The 23762-nt window shown below is 44.1% G+C and overlaps 1 pseudogene; it reads right to left on the reverse strand.

Annotated features, from left to right (window-relative positions):
- LOC123488403 overlaps positions 1-22030 on the reverse strand; it is a 43359-nt pseudogene extending 21329 nt beyond the window's left edge.
- Positions 22031-23762: the final 1732 nt, after the last annotated feature.

The following is a 23762-nucleotide window of genomic DNA, read 5'->3' on the forward strand; positions in this document are numbered from 1 at the left end:
AATTATTTCCAATAGAAACTCTTGTTTTAGTTGCGAAACTGAAGGTTTTGCAACTGTTTCGACAAATGATTACACCCCAGATCAGCTAGATGCAGGCAAGAGTGTGCAAGACGGTATTGAATGTGTCACTGTCTGTCACCTTGATTACTCCAATTTGTCTCTCGACCTGTGCACCTACGTTAGAAACTTGTAGGCTAGGTTGTAGCAACCTCATGATGGGTATAGGGCAAATTCAAGTATCATGTAGTAGCCTAAACCTATCGATGTTACATTGAGCTGGGTAAATGGAATATGAATGACAGTCATCCAATATGCTGTAATAGAAATAAGGCCATGCTCAAAGAAAACAAAACCGTCCTCCCTAATCTTAAACGGCACCGACCGCCACTGGTATATATGGTATGTCGCCCAAGCCGAATATTCATATTTGTCTTGGTCAAATGTACTTATAACATAAGAAAACATAAGAAACTCTGGGGGGGAGTGGGTGGACACCCTACATAGACTGATTCAGACTAGACCTACTCCAATAGAGGGGCGCTTGGGACTGGCTAGAAAGCAGCCAGTACAATCAGTATCCTCTCAGACATTAGGCATGGTTACCAGGGTTGTGTTTACTAGGGCACACATTGGAAAACGTTCTAAAAGGTTTCACAATGTAAGCGTTTCTTATTGGACAAGTCCTGGTAGTCTCTCCCTGTTTCAGTCAGTTTTCTTCAGTTTTGTGCCTAATGAAAAAGACCCAGTATGTTGGCGGGTATGGGCGTGGGTAGTGGGTGGGTATGAGGGTGGGTATGAGGGTACCTGTGGGTCTGCCAGGCGGGTGATGTTGGGATTGAGGTAGTAGACGATGCCCTGGGCAGCGCCAGGCAGGGTGATGCCACGTACCAGCAGGATGGCCAGCATCACGTAAGGGAACGTGGCGGTAAGGTAGACCACCTGGAACAACAGTAGGATAGCTTCTAGATCAATCATATCTTGTACTGTACATCTCAAATCCAACCGAAAATGGCATGATACCTTCTAAAATCTAGATTCTATATCAATCACATATTTAACTGTACAGCTATGATACCTTCTATGTCAACCACATATATATACTGTACATTTCAAATCCATTGGCCATGAAGGGTTAAGTGGAATCCTTCATGTACAGTACTTCCATAGCATAGGAGGTAGGATTACTGTAGGTCTATAGCAGGGCTGTTCAATTCCGGTCCTGGAGGGCTGAAACACTTTTATGTTTCTACCTGGTAGTTAATTGCACTCACCTGGTGTCCCAGGTCTGAATCAGTCCCTGATTAGAAGGAGTGCATGAAAACCATAGGAATAAGCCAGAATGGGTGTTGTGTGTGATGGTTTTTTGGTTAAGCTCATTGGTGAGTGTTTTCTTGAGGTGGTTTCTGAAAAAGTATTTCTATGTGTGGTATCTGAGTCTGGAATTGCTCAGGGGTGTGTTTGAGGGTTGGTGTGGGAGATGTATGTGTGTGTGTGTGTGTGTGTGTATATATATATATACAGTGGGAGAACAAGTATTTGATACACTGCCGATTTTGCAGGTTTTCCTACTTACAAAGCATGTAGAGGTCTGTAATTTTTATCATAGGTACACTTCAACTGTGAGAGACGGAATCTAAAACAAAAATCCAGAAAATCACATTGTATGATTTTTAAGTAATTAATTTGCATTTTATTGCATGACATAAGTATTTGATCACCTACCAACCAGTAAGAATTCCGGCTCTCACAGACCTGTTAGTTTTTCTTTAAAAAAGCCCTCCTGTTCTCCACTCATTACCTGTATTAACTGCACCTGTTTGAACTCGTTACCTGTATAAAGACACCTGTCCACACACTCAATCAAACAGACTCCAACCTCTCCACAATGGCCAAGACCAGAGAGCTGTGTAAGGACATTAGGGATAAAATTATAGACCTGCACAAGGCTGGGATGGGCTACAGGACAATAGGGCAAGCAGCTTGGTGGAGAAGGCAACAACTGTTGGTGCAATTATTAGAAAATGGAAGAAGTTCAAGATGACGGTCAATCACCCTCGGTCTGGGGCTCCATGCAAGATCTCACCTCGTGGGGCATCAATGATCATGAGGAAGGTGAGGGATCAGCCCAGAACTACAAGGCAGGACCTGGTCAATGACCTGAAGAGAGCTGGGACCACAGTCTCAAAGAAAACCATTAGTAACATACTACACCGTCATGGATTAAAATCCTGCAGCGCACGCAAGGTCCCCCTGCTCAAGCCAGTGCATGTCCAGGCCCGTCTGAAGTTTGCCAATGACCATCTGGATGATCCAGAGAAGGAATGGGAGAAGGTCATGTGGTCTGATGAGACAAAAATAGAGCTTTTTGGTCTAAACACCACTCGCCGTGTTTGGAGGAAGAAGAAGGATGAGTACAACCCCAAGAACATCATCCCAACCGTGAAGCATGGAGGTGGAAACATCATTCTTTGGGGATGCTTTTCTGCAAAGGGGACAGGACGACTGCACCGTATTGAGGGGAGGATGGATGGGGCCATGTATCGGGAGATCTTGGCCAACAACCTCCTTCCCTCAGTAAGAGCATTGAAGATGGGTTGTGGCTGGGTCTTCCAGCATGACAACGACCCGAAACACACAGCCAGGGTAACTAAGGAGTGGCTCCCGTAAGAAGCATCTCAAGGTCCTGGAGTGGCTAGCCATTCTCCAGACCTGAACCCAATAGAAAATCTTTGGAGGGAGCTGAAAGTCCGTATTGCCCAGCGACAGCCCCGAAAACCTGAAGGATCTGGAGAAGGTCTGTATGGAGGAGGCCAAAATCTCTGCTGTAGTGTGTGCAAACCTGGTCAAGACCTACAGGAAACGTATGATCTCTGTAATTGCAAACAAAGGTTTCTGTACCAAATATTAAGTTCTGCTTTTCTGATGTATCAAATACTTATGTAATGCAATAAAATGCAAATTAATTACTTAAAAATCATACAATGTGATTTTCTGGATTTTTGTTTTAGAGTCCGTCTCTCACAGTTGAAGTGTACCTATGATAAAAATTACAAACCTCTACATGCTTTGTAAGTAGGAAAACCTGCAAAATCAGCAATGTATCAAATACTTGTTCTCCCCACTGTATATATATATATATATACACACAGTTGAAGTCGGAAGTTTACATACACTTAGGTTGGAGTCATAAAAAAACTTGTTTTTCAACCACTCCACAAATTTCTTGTTAACAAACTATAGTTTTGGCAAGTCGGTTAGGACATCTACTTTGTGCATGACAAGTCATTTTTCCAACAATTTTTTACATACAGATTATTTGACATATAATTCACTGTATCACAATTCCAGTGGGTCAGAAATTTACATTCACTAAGTTGACTGTGCCTTTAAACAGCTTGGAAAATTCCAGAAAATGATGTCATGGCTTTAGAAGCTTCTGATAGGCTAATTGACATCATTGGAGTCAATTGGAGGTGTACCTGTGGATGTATTTCAAGGCCTACCTTCAAACTCAGTGCCTCTTCGCTGACATCATGGGAAAATCAAAAGAAATCAGCCAAGACCTCAGAAAAAAAATGTAGACCTCCACAAGTCTGGTTCATCCTTGGGAGCAATTTCCAAACGCCTGAAGGTACCACATTCATCTGTACAAACAATAGTACGTAAGTATAAACACCATGGGACCACGCAGCCGTCATACCGCTCAGGAAGGAAACGCGTTCTGTCTCCCAGAGATGAACGTACTTTGGTGCGAAAAGTGCAAATCAATCCCAGAACAACAGCAAAGGACCTAGTGAAGATGCTGGAGGAAACAGGTACAAAAGTATCTATATCCACAGTAAAACGAGTCCTATATCGACATAACCTGAAAGGCCGCTCAGCAAGGAAGAAGCCACTGCTCCTAAACCGCCATAAAAAAGCCAGACTACGGTTTGCAACTGCACATGGGGACATTGGAGAAATGTCCTCTGGTCTGATGAAACAAAAATAGAACTGTTTGGCCATAATGACCATCGTTATGTTTGGAGGAAAAAGGGGGAGCTTGCAAGCCGGAGAACACCATCCCAACCGTGAAGCACGGGGGTGGAAGCATCATGCTGTGGGGGTGCTTTGCTGCAGGAGGGACTGGTGCACTTCACAAAATAGATGGCATCATGAGGAAGGACAAAGTTATGTGGATATATTGAAGTAACATCTCAAGACATCAGTCAGGAAGTTAAAGCTTGGTCGCAAATGGGTCTTCCAAATGGACAATGACCCCAAGCATACTTCCAAAGTTGTGGCAAAATGGCTTAAAGACAACAAAGTCAAGGTATTGGAGTGGCCATCACAAAGCCCTGACCTCAATCCTATAGAAAATGTGTGGGCAGAACTGAAAAAGCGTGTGTGAGCAAGGAGGCCTACAAACCTGACTCAGTTATACCAGCTCTGTCAGGAGGAATGGGCCAAAATTCACCCAACTTATTGTGGGAAGCTTGTGGAAGACTACCCAAAACGTTTGACCCAAGTTAAACAATGTAAAGGCAATGCTACCAAATACTAATTGAGTGTATGTAAACTTCTGACCCACTGGGAATGTGATGAAAGAAATCAAAGCTGAAAGAAATAATTCTCTACTATTATCCTGACATTTCACATTCTTAAAATAAAGTGGTGTTCCTAACTGACCTAAGACAGGGAACTTTTACTAGGATTAAATGTCAGGAATTGTGAAAAACTGAGTTTAAATGTATTTGGCTAAGGTGTATGTAAACTTCTGACTTCAACTGTATATAAACTACCAGTCAAAAGTTTGGACACACCTACTCATTCAAGGGTTTTCCTTTATTTTGACTATTTTTTACATTGTAGAATAATAGTGAAGACATCAAACTATGAAATAACACATATGGAATCATGTAGTAACCAAAAAAGTGTTAAACAAATCAAAATATAATTTATATTTGAGATTCTTCAAATAGCCACCCTTTGCCTTGATGACAGCTTTGCACAATCTTGGCATTCTTTCAACCAGCTTCATGGGGTAGTCACTTGGAATGGATTTCAATTAACAGGTGTTAATTTGTGGAATCTATTTCCTTCTTTGAGCCAATCAGTTGTTTTTGTGACAAGGTAGGGGGTATACAGAAGATAGCCCTATTTGGTAAAAGACCAAGTCCATATTATGGCAAGAATATCTCAAATAAGCAAAGAGAAACGAAAGTCCATCATTACTTTAAGACATGAAGGTCAGTCAATCAGAAAATGTCAAGAACTATGAAAGTTTCTGCAAGTGCAGTCACAAAAACCATCAAGCGCTATGATGAAACTGGCTCTCATGAGGACCGCCACAGGAAAGGAACACCCAGAGTTACCTCTGCTGCAGAGGATACGTTCATTAGAGTTAACTGCACCTCAGATTGCAGCCCAAATAAATGCTTCACAGAGTTCAAGTAAGAGACACATCTCAACATCAACTGTTCAGAGGAGACTGCGTGAATCAGGCCTTCATGGTCGAATTGCTGCAAAGAAACCACTACTAAAGGACACCAATAATAAGAAGAGACTTGCTTGGGCCAAGAAACACGAGCAATGGACATTAGACTGGTGGAAATTTGTCCTATGGTCTGGAGTCCAAATTGGAGATTTTTGGTTCAAACCGCCGTGTCTTTGTGAAACGCTGTGTGGGTGAACGGATGATCTCTGCATGTGTATTTCCCACCGTAAAGCATGGAGGAGGAGGTGATATGGTGTGGGGGTGCTTTGCTGGTGACACTGTCTGTGATTTATTTAGAATTCAAGGCACACTTAACCAGCATGGCTACCACAGCATTCTGCAGCGATACGCCATCCCATCTGGTTTGGGCTTAGTGGGACTATCATTTGTTTTTCATCAGGACAATGACCCAACACACCTCCAGGCTGTGTAAGGGCTATTTTACCAAGAAGGAGAGTGATGGAATGCTGCATCAGATGACCTGGCCTCCACAATCCCCCGACCTCAACCCAATTGAGATGGTTTGGGATGAGTCGGACGGCAGAGTGAAGGAAAAGCAGCCAACAAGTGCTCAGCATATGTGGAAACTCCTTCAAGACTGTTGGAAAAGCATTCCAGGTGAAGCTGGTTGAGAGCATGCCAAGAGTGTGCAAAGCTGTAATCAAGGCAAAGGGTGGCTATTTGAAGAATCTCAAATATAAAATATATTTTGATTTGTTTAACACATATTTGGTTACTACATGATTCCATATGTGTTATTTCATAGTTTTGATGTCTTCACTATTATTCTACAATGTAGAAAATAGTAAAAAAATAAAGAAAAACCCTTGAATGAGTACGTGTGTCCAAACTTTTGACTGGTGCTGTATGTGTGTGTATGTATGCATGTATGTACAGTGAAATTATTGACACCCTTGATGAAGATGAGCAAAAATGACTGTATAAAATAAATAATTCAAACACTGAGCTATATTGTATGTTCAATAAATTGGAAAATGATATTATTCTATACTAATACAATTGCTCAGAGAAATATATATTTTTTAACAACTAATATTTTATATTAGTAAGATTGGAGAACACATTGGGAGTGATCTTAGACCATTCCTCCATACAGAATCTTTCCAGGAGGATGAAACTTGGCCACAAGTGGATCTTCCAGCAAGACAATAACCTCAAGCACACATCAAAATCCACAAAGAAATGGTTAATTGACCACAAAATTAACATTTTGCAATGGCCGTCTCAGTTTCCGGACTTGAACACCATTGAAAACCTGTGGTTTGAATGGAAGACGGCAGTCCATAAGCGCAGACAAAGGATATCAAGGATCTGGAAAGATTCCATATGGAGGAATGGTCTAAGATTACTCCCAATGTATCCTCCAATCTCAAAAAACAAGGTGAGGTATTGAAAGGTATTGAAAACAGGGGTGTCAATAATTTTGAACCCTACCTTTTTGAGGACCAAATATATTAATTGGTAAACAAAATATATTTATCTAAGTAAAAATGTCATACAATATAGGTCAGTATTTGAATTCTTTATTTTATACAGTATTTTTTTCTAATCTCTGTCAAGGGTGTCAATAATTTCAGACCCCACTGTACGTATGCGTATTTGTGCTCACCTTGCCAGTGGATTTGACCCCCTTCCACACACAGAAGTAGCAGACGACCCAGACTAGCAGCAGACACAGAGCCAGCCTCCAGCTGACTGGCCCCAGCTCATCTGGTCCACTGGACAACTGCAAGACCTCCCGCCTGGACACAAACACACACACAGCTAATAATAACCCCAATACATACAAGACTAAGCATGAGCCTGATTAGAGCCACTGTAATGCCACAGGTAGATTCTGATCACTCTACTCTTGGTAAAGCTGAACCCCCTAAAAACCAAACCCCTGTTGGAAATGGGACCCTACCTCATCTGCAATGTCCTTCTCCTCTCCAGTCTTCTCTATGTCCCCCTAATATGTACCTTTGGCTATTCCACGAACACACCATTGTTAATACCTCACATTTTAAAATGCCAGCCCACAGCTGCATATTAAGCCCCTTTACCTTAATTTTTAAGAAAACTAAATGCAGTAGTGTTGTAAGGAATGTGGCTGAGACTCACTCCCAGAACTTCGATGACAGGTGAGGTAGCATTCTCTGGTAGGCTGGTCCCAGAGGTTAGGTTCTGACAGTCAAACAACACACAGGCATCTACAAGACATAGACAGAACTTCAACACATGATCACCTTAACTCAACTAAACTAAACTTAGCTCAACTCAACTCATAATCCATAACATAACATCACATCACATACCTCTTTCTCTTCCAAAGGAAAAGAAAGTGGTTTAATAGCAACTGCCAAAAAAAACCTGGGTCAAATAGGTACATAGGCTCCTGTAGGTCAAATACTTTCAAATACTTGGACCGGCTAATTGAGCTGCACTTGATTTAGTTTTTCCAGTACAATGGAACCATTGGAATAGTCCCAAAAATGCAAACTCCAACCTAATCAAGTACACCTCCAATGCTTTCAAATATTTGACAGTAGTTGACATATGTAGGCCTATTTGACATGACCTCTTTGAAAATAATATAACCCATCAACATCCCCAACTTCCAGTAAGGTTCCAGCAACTATTTTGGATGCGTAACCAGGCCAGCCAAGTACAGCTTGACTCAGCTTGACTCAGTAGTGTGAAAAGGGTATCAGTGCATGGTGTACCTGTGTTCCAGGTGTTGTTGCAGTGGGCCCAGGGCAGCTCTGACTGGAAGCTGTGGCCCAGGTAGAAGAGAGCCCATGCCAGGACCACAATGTAGTACACACACCCATGGAGGATCATCACCTGACTGGCAAAGCCCAGACCTGTGGAAACACATTTCAAATACTTTATTTAAATCTAAAAATCACATTCCAGGTCCAGGTCTCTCTTGAAACTAACCTGGTTAAATAAAGGTTAAATACATGAATAAAACAATACATTCAAGAAGGATTAAAACATTTCAAAAGTCACATGGACACTCATGGATACAAAAGTACCAAAAGTGTCTAAAACTTTGTCAGTCCTTTATTGCATTAATAACGGCAGTTACACACCCACACACTCAAACACAGGCAGAGGCACACAGACAACACACACGCAGGCACAGGAAAAAAGACATACATTCTCATGGATACACCGTTATAATTCAAATAGAACAGTTAGTGTGCATTTGCTGTGCTATTTCGTGAATTTAACCAATCACATTGAGTGGTCGTTAATAAATCATAGATTAACAAGGGTACAGTAAATGTGGACATACATTTGAGTTACATGCATGCATAGCTTTCAAGATAAGATTTCACCCTTAAAACTTAGGACACACTAAAGAGCACACACAGACACACAAGTCTACTAGTAGCTAGTACTACATGTACCAAAACACAGATGTGTTTGTTTTGTTTAACTAGGCAAGTCAGTTAAGAACAAATTCTTATTTACAATGACAGCCAAACCCGGACAACGTTGGGTCAATTGCGCGCTGCCCTATGGGACTCCCAATCACGGCTGGATTGTGATACAGCCTGGAATCGAACCAGGGTCTGTAGTGACGCCTCTAGCACTGAGATGCAGTGCCTTAGACCACTGCGCCACTCGGGAGCCCATCTGTTTGTCCATCTGCTAACACATGAGTCTGTTGGCCTTCACACAACTCGCTGTAAACACACCTGCTGACTGATCTGGGCTCTGTGTGTGTCTGTGCGAGCGTGTACAGTGCATTTGGAAAGTCAGCAGGTGTGTTTACAGCGAGTTGTGTGAACGACAAAGCAAAAACAGGTTTTTGGAAAGCTATGCAAATGTATTAAAAATAAAAAACGGAAATATCACATTTACTGGTGTCTCCCGAGTGGCGCAGTGGTCTAAGGCACTGCATCGCAGTGCTAGCTGTGCCACTAGTGATCCTGGTTCGAATCCAGGATCTGTTGTAGCCGGACGCGACCGGGAGACCCATGGGGCGGCGCACAATTGGCCCAGCGTCATCCAGGGTAGGGGAGGGAATGGCTGGCAGGGATGTAGCTAAGTTGGTAGAGCATGGTGTTTGTAATGCCAGGGATGTGGGTTTGATTCCCACGGGGGGCAAGTATGAAAAAATAATGTATGCACTCACTAACTGTAAATCGCTCTGGATTAGAGTGTCTGCTAAATGACGTAAATGTATTTAGACCCTTTCCTCAGTACTTTGTTGAAGCGATTACAGCCTAGAGTCTTCTTGGGTATGACACTACAAGCTTGGCACACCTGTATTTGGGGAGTTTCTCCCATTCTTCTCTGCTGATCCTCTCAAGCTCTGTCAGGTTGGATGGAGAGCGTCGCTGCACAGCTATTTTCAGGTCCCTCCAGAGATGTTCGATCGGGTTCAATTCCGGGCTCTGGCTGGGCCACTCAAGGACATTCAGAGACTTGTCCAGAAGCCACTACTACATTGTCATGGTTGTTGTCCTGTTGGTAGGTGAACCTTCACCCCCAGTCTGAGGTCCTGAGCGCACTGGAGCAGATTTACATCAAGGATCTCTCTGTACTTTGCTCTGTTTATCATTCCCTCGATCTTGACTAGTCTCCCAGTCCCTGCCGATGGAGGCCACTGTGTTCTTGGGGACCTTCAATGCTGCAGACATTTTTTGGTACCCTTCCCCAGATCTGTGCTTCGACAAAATCCTCTCTCGGAGCTCTACGGACAATTCCTTCTACCTCATGGCTTGGTTTTTGCTATGCCATGCACTGTCAACTGTGGGATCTTATATAGACAGGTGTGTTCCTTTCCAAATCATGTCCAATCAATTTGTAGAAAGATCTCAAGGATGATCAATGGAAACAGGATGCACCTGAGCTCAATTTCGAGTCTCATAGCAAAGGGTCTGAATACTTATGTAAATAAAGTATATATATATATATATATATATATATCTTTTTTTTTTATACATTTGTAAAAATTTCTAAAAACCTGTTTTAACTTTGTCATTATGGGGTATTGTGTGCAGATTGATGAGGAAAATAATGTATTTAATCCATTTTAGAATAAGGCTGTAACGTAACAAAATGTGGAAAAAGGGAAGGGGTCTGAATACTTTCTGAATGCATTGTATGTGTGTGTGTGTGTATGTGTACGAGCATGTGAGTGCGTCTGTGCAGCTGTGGGCCATATGGACAGAGAACAGCAGCTGTCTGGAGGAGGGGGAGAGGAGGAGGAGGAGGAGGAGGAAGAGGCAAGTTTACGTGAAACAAGATAGATAACATTTACAGTGTGTCGACCAGGTGGCTTCGCTAAGAAGCTACAGTCATCTGACTGGCTGCACCTGTTGGAAGTACCAAACCCGGGTTGTGTTCAGCAGGCACCAAGCAGAGAGCCGGGGTACCAGTCTATTTGAGCCACCATGCCACTCCTTGTCATGCCAAACATGTTTGGCATGACAAGGAGTGGCAAGGCGTGGCATGATGGCACAAACAGACTGGTACCCAAGTTACGAAACGGGACAGAACAGCACAAAACAGAGAAAACGGGTAGGCAATATCTGAACTTAATAAGAGATGCATGTTTTTGTTTACAGTTGTAAAATGTTTTGCTACGGTGTTCCCTCATGAACATGTCCCAGGTTGAACAGTTTAGACCAGTGCTAGTCACTAATATTTCAGAGGGAACCACTTTTGTAAAACAAAATCACTCTGCGTTTGGAGAACGGGGGTTGGAGGGGGTCACAAAGTCAAATTGATTCATTCATGATATTAAATGGATTTATACATTATATTCCTATTTATTAACATGGACCATCAAGCTATTTGATTACCTGATTCTCTACTTTAGGACACTTGGGGGGTATCAGAAACAAATGTGATGAATCGTTAGAATTTGACCTTATTGCCATTATCTCAATACAAGTTATCTAGCAGAAGCTATGTCAAATCAGGTAATGGCAAATTTCAGTCTGAAGGAAGCAGTCTTTGGAATGATTGAAATGCATCAGAAAGGTATTGTAATGTTCAGGAAAACATCAGGGATGATCATCAAACAATCTTATGTATGATCGTTTATGGAGAATCAATTCATTTCCCTCAGTTATCCTGTGCAGATTCAACACTCTCCCTTCTAAAAAGTCCTGCACAGCTTGTGTCTTAGATGGAAACAGAAGACATACTTGTTCCTGAAAGTCTTAGCTTTCAGGGATGGTAATAGCTCCAAATGTTGAAAATCTAGAGCCAAAATGTATTCCTAGAAACCGCCACTAATACCACGGTTCTATGAACTAAGCGGCATATTCAGCTGACTGAAGAAAACACATTCTTTCAGATTATTGCCGCGAGCCACCAATTAAGTCACTGAGAGATGCATGTGTCTCGCGAGACGCGCAATGACTATGCCTGGTTGAGACAATGCAGTTGGAGTAGTAGGATACAGTGGGTTAGACTGAAAAGTATTTCCTAGACTCATCTCCTTCTAAAAATGTCTGAGGGAGACGAGGAGACTATTGGAGAATAAGATCAAACGAGAGGGTTGGGTGTAGCTTAGCTTACCTATACCTCTGCTCCACCAAGCTACTGTACCTATGTTACACCAAGCTACCTCTGCTACACCTGTAACGAGGTGTGAAAGAAGGAGTCAGGCGCAGGAGGTAAAATACCGAAGTCCAGAGTTTAATCCGTTTGCATAAATCAAACGCCCCAAGCGTCAAATGAAACTGCACAAGGGAAAACATCCACCTTGGCAATAACACAATGAAATGTAGCTCAACCGAGCTACACGCTCTCACAACAAAACAATCACTCACAAAGACAAGGGGAGCAGAGGGAACACTTATACACATACTAATTAGGGGAATGAGCACCAGGTGTGTGTGATTGACAAGACATGACCAGTGGAGTGATGAGAATGGGATCGGCAGTAGCTAGCACTCCGGTGACGACAAACGCCGAAGCCTGCCCGAACCGGGGGGGCAGCCTCGGCGGAAGTCGTGACAACACCTGAACAGTTTATGGTTCAATCTAGAGATATAGATATCATCATCAAGTCTTTGGCTTTAACTCATTAATTTCAATCTGTCCAATCCAATCCAACTAAACATAACCTAAACCCTCTCACTGTTTTGTCAAAACAAACAATAACACATGGCACCACTGATGAGTGAGAGTGTGTGTGACTTTGAACATGTGTGTGTGTGTAAGTCATTAAGGGGAAATATAAGAGTTAAGTGTCCACTCCAAGGAATGGTCACACATCGATCTAATCAGGGCATGTGTCAGCATAACAGATTGTCAGCATGACAATGTATTAAAATCAATTCAAATTGTATTTGTCAAGTACGGCATGTATAAAAGGTGCGTGTGTGTATATGTGTGTGTACGTGCGAATAACATAATCCATTGGATTTTCAAAATGAGTAATGATATCTGATTACTTTTGGATTACTTCATTGGTTAGCCTGATGTAGACTATTCAAAGTTTGCAAAAACACATAGATATTTCTGCAAAGATTTTAGTGTACTTTTCCCCACTGAAACTAGAGACTTAGCTGAGTAAACTGATGACTTGTCATGTGTGTCATCCCAGTACTTAGGAAGTGAACAGGAAGGAGCTGTGTTGACAAATCAAACAATTTATTTTGACACAAAGATCCTGATGAAATTTGGGATGATTCAGTTCTCATTAAGTAGGGGTTTGACTTCAGTTTTTTGGTTAAAAAGGTTTCTGTAGAAAGCCACCAAGCAGAGCAAAGTTAACAAGCAAAAAAAATATTCCACATAGATTAGAACAGAAGAGCAAACCTTCCAATGACTGAAATGGAGTCAATGGAATGGTATCAAACCAATGGAAACCATGTGTTTGATATATTCAATACCATTCCATTTACACTGTTCAAGCCATTACCATGAGCCAGTCCTCCCCAATTACGGTGCCACCGGCCACCTGTGATTGCCACTGAAAGGTGACTACGATTAGCCAATGATCAGGTCTTTCTCACAGGCTACAAGTGAAGACAGACACATTGGTGACGCAACTGCGTGCATCCTTATCCAATTCTGAGGTGCATATTGAAGATGTTGGAAGAACTGTCCACATGTACTTTTCGTCAGCCAACAAGATGAGTAGGCCTAACGAACAGCAAAAGCACTATCCCCCATAGTAGAAAAGTTGACCTATTCTATTCTGTACCAGAAATAAATATTCCAAACATAGTCTGGGACAGTTGTGGGATGAGATAGAGCCCAAATTAATACAACCATTAGCATAAAAAAACATTTAGTAAGCAATGAGGCTGACGCAACAGATCAGAACGTTTAGCTTAAAATTTTGATAAACTACTAGTCTATTTCTTCACATTATAAGTGCAGCAATGCGCACACAGCAGAAGGCTAGATGTGCAAATGTTCCAAAATGCAATCAATTAGCTGGAAAACACCATTATCAAAAGTGACCGCAAATGCGATTATGCATGTAATACTTTTATTATAAAGTTGCATTTTTATGGTGAAAATTATCTTCCTCAAACTTGAAACTCACGTGCTGCTTATGTATGCCAGTTAGGCTCTACACCCGTTGTAAAGCGGATTAATGTGCTTAATTTTAAGAAGTTATTTGGCCCCTTTAATTGTGATACAAACCTTATCAAAACATATAGGTCTATGGGCTAGGCTACATAAGACATGCGACTATGATTTGAAAAAGTCACACAAAAAATGCATGCACTGTTTCTTGCCTTACTGCACACAAGCTGGGCATCATTCACAAGTGATAATACAGTATATAATTCACAAGTGATAGGATAATATTGTACCAATCAGACTATTCCTGATTTAATCTTGTCTTTACATATACTAAATAATATAAGTGTGAAATTTGTTCTGATTTAGAATGGGCCATTATCATGCACCTGTCTTGAAACAGGGGGAAAAAATACATGTCATCTATGCACTTAAATAGCGAATGGAGGATGCTTTTCCCATGGTTTATTTTCATGCCAGCCAGGTAGGCTATCCTCCTGTTGTAAAGAGAAGCAATGTGCTTAATATTAGGAAAGTTGAGAAATAAATATAGTAGGCCTAGCCATTAGAAAGCTGATGGGATCCTACTCTTTTTAATAGAGGCCATCACTCACGCAATTGCATAGCCTATAGAAATGTTGCGCAACATGAGCCCATGGGCGCTCATGAAGTGTTTGATTCGATTTTCGATTACATTTGTATTGATGTCAGAGTGATTAGAGGGACAATAGAGTGCTGAGTACCAGGCAGATAGCAAGTTTGGTAGGCTACTAATGACCCTCAGCAGCATCAGAGCTTGGGAAGCCTAATTACCGTGACTAAACGGTCACGTGGAATTTGACTGCCATCATGACTCGCAACCGCCGGTGTGGCGGTAATAAGGTCACCGTAACAGCCCTATTTGTGCATGGGTGTATACCTTGAGGAGTGTGCGTGTGTGTGTGAGTGTACCTCCGAACAGTGGGCAGATGCTCCTCCAGGGCGCTGACCCCTCCCAGGCTGGTATACTGACCCAGAGAGGTCTCCATCAGGAAGAGAGGAACACCACACAGCACCCAGAAACAACAGGTAGGGCACAAAGAACACACCTGGGAGAGTGCGAGAGGGATGAACACAGATATAGAGAGAAAGAGACATAAGTACACAATAGCACTTTGACTTGGTCTCCTATTTATAGCCCAGAAACTATGCATGTATGTACTGTTTTTCCCCTTGGGTATAATACTACTATAGTCGTCTTTAAGCTATAGGAATATGCTGTCCACAATCAGGTGTGTTAGAGCTTAGAGAGTGGGTGGACAGAGAGAGAGAGAGAGAGAGAGAGAGAGAGAGAGAGAGAGAGAGAGAGAGAGAGAGAGAGAGAGAGAGAGAGAGAGAGAGAGAGAGAGAGAGAGAGAGAGAGAGAGAGAGAGAGAGAGAGAGAGGAGAAAGAAAGAAAGAAAGAAAGAAAGAAAGAAAGAAAGAAAGAAAGAAAGAAAGAAAGAAAAGAAAGAAAGAAAGAAAAAAAGGGAGAGCGAGAAAAAGAGAGAGACAGACAAGTAGACATACTGACACAGAGAAAGAGAGACACACACAGAGAGATTTAATTTGAATATCTACAACCCCCTATTGTCACGGATTCAGCCGAGGCTGCCCCTCCCCTCCTTGCTCGGGCAGGCTTCGGCGTTCGTCGTCACCGGAGTACTAGCTGCTACCGATCCATGTATCTATGTTCGACTTGTTTTGTCTTAATTGGTCACACCTGTTTCCCATCATGTAGTTATGTCTTCCCTATTTAACCCTCTGTCTCACACTGTGTGTTGTGCGAGTTTGTTCATGTTTTGGTTGTCGTTAGTGTGCAGGTTTGTTCCCTCCCGGGTGAGCGTCTATTCCACCTCAGACAGGGGAAGAGGAGCGCGCAGGAATTTGCACTGGACTTTCGGACTCTGGCTGCCAGCGCAGGATGGAATGAGAGGGCCCTCATCGACCACTACCGTTGCAGCTTAAGGGAGGACGTTCGTCGGGAATTGGCCTGCAGGGACACCAACCTAAACCTGGACCAACTGGTGGATATGTCAATCCGACTGGATAACCTGTTGGCCACCCGCGGACATCCGGATCAGGGGCCGTCCATTCCATCCCCCAGCACCTCCGACCCTACCCCTATGGAGCTCGGAGGTGCTGCTATAAGGAAGACCGGTAGAGGGGCCGTCCCCTGCACCAACTGTGGCCGCAGAGGACACACTGCTGGTCGGTGCTGGGGAGGGCCTTCTAGGAGTCGAGGCAGTAGGCAGCGCACTGGTGAACCGTTTCAGGTGAGTAGGCACCCAACTGAGTAGGCACCTGTTGCGCATATGTGTATAAATGTTGTATTTCCAGAGTCTTCTTATTCCTAGCATAAGGCGCTAGTAGATTCAGGCGCAGCTGGGAACTTTATTGATCATCAGTTTACCCGTAGGTTAGGGATTCCTATTGTGCCAGTTGATGTGCTCTTCCCTATACATGCCCTAGATAGTCGCCCTTTAGGGTCAGGTCTGATTAGGGAGGTCACAGCGCCACTCTGGATGAAGACGCAGGAGGAGCATGAGGAAATAATTAGTCTATATCTGATTGATTCTCCTGCGTTTCCAGTGGTGTTGGGGCTTCCCTGGTAACTTCTCATGACCCCAATATTTCATGGCAACAGAGGGCTCTCAAGGGATGGTCAAGTCAGTGCTTGGGGAGGTGTGTAGGTGTTTCCGTAGGGGCAACTACGGTGGAAAGTCCAAACCAGGTTCCCACCATGCACATTCCGCCTGAATATGCCGATTTGGCTCTCGCCTTCTGTAAAAAGAAGGCGACTCAATTACAACCCCATCGAAAGGGGGATTGTGTGATAAACCTCCAGGTAGGCACTGCGCTTCCCCGGAGTCACGTGTATCCTCTGTCACAGGAAGAGACGGCGGCTATGGAAACATATGTCACCGAATCTCTGAGACAAGGATACATTCGGCCGTCCACTTCCCGTGTCATCAAGTTTCTTTTTGTGAAGAAGAAGGATGGTGGCTTACGCCCGTGCATTGACTACCGTGGTCTAAATCAGATCACTGTAAAATACAGCTATCCATTACCTCTGATTGCGAGCATGACGGAGTCATTGCACGGGGCGCGCTTCTTCACAAAATTGGATCTCAGGAGTGCGTACAACCTGGTGTGTATCCGGGAGGGAGATGAGTGGAAGACTGCATTTAGTACCACCTCGGGGCACTATGAGTACCTCGTCATGCCATACGGTTTGATGAATGCTCCTTCAGTCTTCCAATCTTTTGTTGATGAGATTTTCAGGGACCTGCATGGACAGGGTGTAGTGGTGTATATTGATGACATTCTCATATACTCCGCTACACGGGCTGAGCATGTGTCCCTGGTGCGTCAGGTGCTTGGTCGACTGTTGGAGCATGACCTGTATGTGAAGGCGGAAAAATGTCTGTTCTTCCAAGAATCCATCTCCTTCCTAGGACACCGCCTGTCCGCGTCAGGTGTGGAGATGGAGATTGACCGCATTTCGGCCGTGCGTAATTGGCAGACTCCAACCACGGTGAAGGTGGTGCAGCGATTCTTGGGTTTTGCCAATTACTACCGGAGGTTTATCCGGGGCTTTGGTCAGGTAGCGGCTCCCATTACCTCCTTGTTAAAGGGAGGACCGGTGCGTCTACAGTGGTCAGCTGAGGCGGACAGGGCTTTTGGGCATCTGAAGGACCTGTTTACTTCGGCTCCGGTGCTGGCTCATCCAGATCCTTCCTTGGCATTCCAGGTTGAGGTGGACGCGTCCGAGGCTGGGATTGGAGCTGTACTGTCTCAGCGCTCGGGTACGCAACCAAAACTCCACCCCTGTGCTTTCTTTTCTAAGAAGCTCAGTCCGGCGGAGCGCAACTATGATGTGGGGGACCGGGAGCTGTTAGCTGTGGTTAAAGCTCTGAAAGTGTGGAGGCATTGGCTTGAGGGGGCTAAATACCCTTTTCTCATTTTGACTGACCATCGTAATCTGGAGTACATCTGGGCGGCGAGGAGGCTGAACCCTCATCAGGCAAGGTGGGCCATGTTCTTCACTTGTTTTGTGTTTACTCTCACTTACAGACCAGGTTCCCAGAACGATAAGGCAGACGCCCTGTCCCGACTGTATGACACAGAGGAGAGATCCATTGAGCCCACTCCCATACTTCCGGCGTCGTGTCTGGTGGCACCGGTAGTGTGGGAGGTTGACGCGGACATCGAGCGGGTGTTATGTACCGAGCCCACCCCCTCAAGGTGTTGGGGATTATGGCTAGACATCAATTTTCAGGTTTTGCCATAGATTTTCAAGCAGATTTAAGTCAAAACTTTCACTGTCTACTTGGTAAGCAATTCAAGTGCATATTTGGCGGGGGGGGCAGCAATGTAAATAGTCTGGGTGGCCATTTCATTAATTGTTCAGCAGTCTTATAGCTTGGGGGTAGAAGCTATTAAGGAGCCTTTTGGACCTAGACTTGGCACTCCGGTACCGCTTGCCGTGCGGTAGCAGAGAGAACAGTCTATGACTTGGGTGACTGGAGTCTTTGACAATTTATTGGGCCTTCCTCTAACACCGCCAAGTATATAGGTCATGGATGGCAGGAAGCTGGGCCCCAGTGATGTATTGGGCCGTACGCACTACCCTCTGTAGCGCCTTACGCTCGGATGCCGAGCAGTTGCCATACCAGGCGGTGATGCAGCCGGTCAGGATGCTCTCGATGGTGCAGCTGTAGAATTGATTGAGGATCTGGGGACCCATGCTAAATCTTTTCAGTCTCCTGAGGGGGAAAAGGTGTTGCCGTGCCCTCTTCACGACTGTCTTGGTGTGTTTGGACCATGATAGTTTGTTGGTGATGTGGACACCAAGGAACTTGAAACTCTCGACCCGCTCCACTACAGCCCCGTCGATGTTAATGGGGGCCTGTTCATCCCTCCTTTTCCTGTAGTCCACGATCATCTCCTTTGTCTTGCTCACATTGATGGAGAGGTTGTTGTCCTGGCACCACACTGCCAGGTCTCTGACCTCCTCCCTATAGGCTGTCTCATCATTGTCGGTGATCAGGCCTACCACTTGTGTCGTCAGCAAACTTAATGATGGTGTTTGGCCACGCAGTTGTGGGTGAACAGGGAGTACAGGAGAGGACTAAGCACGCACCCCTGAGGGGCCCCGGTGTTGAGGATCAGCGTGGCAGATGTGTTGTTGCCTACCCTTACCACCTGGGGTGCGGCCCGTCAGGAAGTCCAGGATCCAGTTGCAGAGAGAGGTGTTTAGTCCCAGGGTCCTTAGCTTAGTGATGAGCTTTGTGGGCACTACGGTGTTGAACGCTGCGTCAATGAACAGCATTCTCACATAGGTGTTCCTTTTGTCCAGGTGGGAAAGGGCAGTGTGGAGTGCGATTGAGATTGCATCATCTGTGGATCTGTTGGGGCGGTATGCGAAATGGAGTGGGTCTAGGGTTTCCAGGATGATGGCGTTGATGTGAGCCATGACCAGCCTTTTAATGCATTTCATGGCTACAGACGTTAGTGCTACAGGGCGGTAATCATTTAGGCAGGTTATCATCGCATTCTTGGGCACAGGGACTATGGTGGTCTGCTTGAAACATGTAGGTATTACAGACTCAGTCAGGGAGAGGTTGAAAATATCAGTGAAGACACTTGCCAGTTGGTCCGCGCATGCTCTGAGTATACGCCCTGGTAATCCGTCTGGCCATGCGGCCTTGTGAATGTTGACCTGTTTAAAGGTCTTGCTCACATCGACTACGAAGTGCGTGATCACACAGTAGTCCGGAACAGCTGATGCTCTCATGCATGCTTCAGTGTTGCTTGCCTTGAAGCGAGCATAAAGGGCATTTAGCTCGTCTGGTAGGCTCGTGTCACTGGGCAGCTCGCGGCTGGGTTTCCCTTTGTAGTCCGTAATAGTTTGCAAACCCTGCCACATTCGACGAGCATCAGAGCCGGTGTAGTAGGATTCAGTCTTAGTCCTGTATTGACGCTTTGCCTGTTTGATGGTTCGTCTTATAAGCGTTCGGATTACTGTCCCGCAACTTGAAAGTGGCAGCTCTAGCCTTTAGCTAGATGATCTTAAAATTATATAACAAATATATAAAAATATATATAAGTCCATTATCTTTTCTACGTACTTGATGTCTAGTTTTAGTCGTTTAACTTTACACTGAAAACGTTCTTCAATTCTGAAAAGTATTTCCAAAAATAATAATATGTTCTTTAGATTTTACTGTTTGGACATAGGCGGCCCAAAAAAAACACTTAGGCGGCCCGCCCAATACTTTTCTATGCAGAAAACCTGCCATACCATGATGCAGCCACCACATTTTACATTTTAGTCATTTAGCAGACGCTCTTATACAGAGCGACGTACAGTTTGTGAGTGCATACATTATTTTTTCATACTGGCCCACCGTGGGAATCAAACCCACAACCCTGGCGTTGCAAACGCCATGCTCTACCAACTGAGCAACATCCCTTCCGGCCATTCCCTCCCCTACCCTGGACGACCCTGGGCCAATTGTGCGCCGCCCCATGGGTCTCCCGGTCGCGGCCGGCTACGACAGAGCCTGGATGCAGTGCCTTAGACCACTGCGCCACTCGGGAGGTTGGAAATAAGAAGGCAGTTACTCAGTGACGTGTTGTGTTGGATTTGCCCCAAACATAAGGCTTTGCATTTAGGCCAAAAAGTGTATTCATTTGCCGTGGTTTTTTTTTTTCAGTATTACTTTAGTGCGTTGTATTCTGTATATTTGTATTGTTCTTTTCATTCTGTCATTTACACTCAGAAAAAAGGGTTCCAAAAGGGTTCTTTGGCTGTCCCCATAACAGAAGCCTTTTTGGTTCCAGATAGAACAATTTTGGTTCCATGTAGAACCCTCTATGGAAAAGGTTATACATTGAACCCAAAAGGGTTCTACCTGGAACCAAAAAGGGTTATTATATGGCGATAGCCGAAGAACCCTTTTAAGGTTGTAGATATAACCTTTTTTCTAAGTGTAGGTCATTATTGTGAAGTTACTACAATGTTGTTGATCCATCCTAATTTTTCTCCCATCACAGCCATTGAACTCCGTGGCTGTTTTAAAATCACCAATGGCCTCATGGTGACATCCCTGAGCAGTTTCTTTCCTGTCCTGCAGCTCAGTTCAGAAGGACGCCTGTATCTTTGATGTGTCTGTGTGGTTTCATACATTATCCACAGCATTATTATTAACTTGACCATGCTTAAAAATATATTCAATGTCTGATTTGTTATCGTTACCCATCTACCAATAACTGCCCTTCTTTTTGAGGCTTTCGAAAAGCTCCCTGGTCTGTAGTTGAATCTGTGCTTGAAATTCAATACTTGACTGAGGGACCTTACATATGTTGAATGTATGGGGACAGAGGAAGGGGTAGTCATAAAAATCAAGTCAACCCCTATTATTTCACACAGATTGAGTCCATGTAACTTATTATGTGATTCTTAAGCCAAATTGTACTCCTGAACTAATTTAGGCTTGCCTAAACAAAAGAACAGAAGGTGAATACTTTTGCAACAATACTTGTACAGTAGGACAGTCAAGCAAGATGTTATTGTTACAGTGGTTGACCCTAGGGTTAATTTATGGCGCCCACTTTCTGTATTGTTCCATTGACGTTATACATTTACATTTACATCATTTATCCAGAGCGACTTACAAATTGGTGCATTCAACTTAATGTTGAATGTTATGATTAAAAGAGTACAGTTAGCTCTGACATCTGTGGTAGCGTCTTTCCTTCAAATTTAGTTTCTCACCTCCTCCGTTCTTGTAGCACAGGTAGGGGAATCTCCACACGTTGCCCAGGCCTATGATCTGTCCTGCCACAGCCAGCAGGAACTCTGCCTTGCTGGCCCACTGGCCCCGGGCCTGCAGGCCTTCCACCTCCCCGGCCTCCAGCCCCTTCTTGCTCTTCACGTGCAGGCCACCGTTCAGCAACACACCACCCTGCTCCGGAGCAGGCTGGGCTGACATGACAGGATCTGGTAAGGATACACACACCCCCTACAGAAAGAGAGGGGATGGATGAGAATAAGGCAGTCATAAGGGAAAAAATATGAATCAGGCTAGAGTTAGTGAGAGAGTGAGATAGTGATAGAGATAGAGATAGAGAGAGAGAGAGAGCGAGAGAGAGAGAGATGGCAGGGAGCTTGCATCTCTGTAACAGCGAAGATGAATGACAATTGAGGAGCCATTAGGGGGGGAAAAACAAAGGAAAAATATGAATTTGGCTACACAATGGGAGAGAGCGAGAGAAAGAGAGAGCGTGAGAGAGAGGGTTTACACGAGTGCTTACATCTCTGCAGCTTGCGATGGAGTGACCAACTACCTTAGTAGGGTGCTTCCCTGACAGTTGGCCTGCCTGCGTAACTTATCTGTACCGCCCTTCTCAGGGCCAGCCCTGTGTGGGGTGTGTGTCTGCTATCTGACTTCCTCAGGCTACGCAAGGTCTACGCAAGGCCTACGTTCCAAATGGCACCCTATTCCTTATAGGGCTCTGTTCAAAAGTAGGAAATAAGGCACCATTTGGGACGCACCCAAGGTCTAGAAGGTGTGTGTGTATGTGTGTTTGGTGTTTCGGGGGTGTCAACAACTAAGGGCGGGACTGTAAATCGTCATTTAAATACTCGTACAAGTCGTAGACTGGTGCTCCTGTGCCACACATCAATTCTGCAGTCTGTTTGTATGTAAACGTGAGCAACTCCATTCCTAAACCCCCCTCCTCCTATCCCATCCCACCCCATCTGACACCTTAGAGCTCACTTTGGACTGTAGCCCAAGAAAAACGGAAATGATTTACCTCTGGTTCGATCAGCCATTCCTATTGGCAAAATGGTTTTGGAATAAATGCCAAAAAACACGGTTTGAGGTCCTTTGTAGCTCAGTTGGTAGAGAGAGCATGCTGCTTGTAACGCTAGGGTAGTGGGTTCGATTCCCGGGACCACCCATACTTAAAATGTATGCACGCATGAATGTAAGTCGCTTTAGATAAAAGCGTCCGCTAAATGTGAAATATTATAATATTAACACAGGCATATGAGATCTTATACGTTTTGTTCTGTGAGAAAATATCAGTCAGAGCATGATCTTTAATAATTATAAAGCCTTTATGTGCGTTGTTTTTTGTATTAAATAAATGCTTCAAAATTCACAAAAAGTTATGTTAGCTGATGAAGGTAATCTCATAGAACAAAACGTAAGATCTCCTAAACCTGTGTTTACCACAGACCTTATTTTCAGCGTTTATCCAAAAACCCTACAAAAACTCCATTCATTTTCCAATAGGCTTTGTTTAACGAACCATGGCAGACTTAATGCCTAGACAAGACACCATTACTATTGCTTTCTATTGTCAGCTGGGTTACTCAAACTGCAACTGTCATGTGACTACTATGTTGTTACCACAGTCTTTGGTTGTTACGTGTGTCTCGTGAGATAGTGATGTAAGTCAAGTTCACGTATATAACCCTGTTTTTTACGGTCTCTGATATAACCTTTCCAGGAATCATATAGACTGAGGGACAGAGAGAGCAAAGACACATGTTCAACTTTAGGAGGCTTTTCACCGTTTACAATGGATATGCAGTAGCCTAGTCAGAAGACAAGGTCCCATTTTTACAACCCAGATGCAGGAGGCTATAGAGGCGTATCCTGCAATTATTTTGGACTACAGTGTAGCCGCTGTAGCTAGGCTATAGAGGTTTGGCTTGCAATTATTTTGGACTACA

This window comes from Coregonus clupeaformis, unplaced genomic scaffold, assembly GCF_020615455.1.
Source record: "Coregonus clupeaformis isolate EN_2021a unplaced genomic scaffold, ASM2061545v1 scaf2268, whole genome shotgun sequence".
Taxonomy (NCBI): domain Eukaryota; kingdom Metazoa; phylum Chordata; class Actinopteri; order Salmoniformes; family Salmonidae; genus Coregonus; species Coregonus clupeaformis.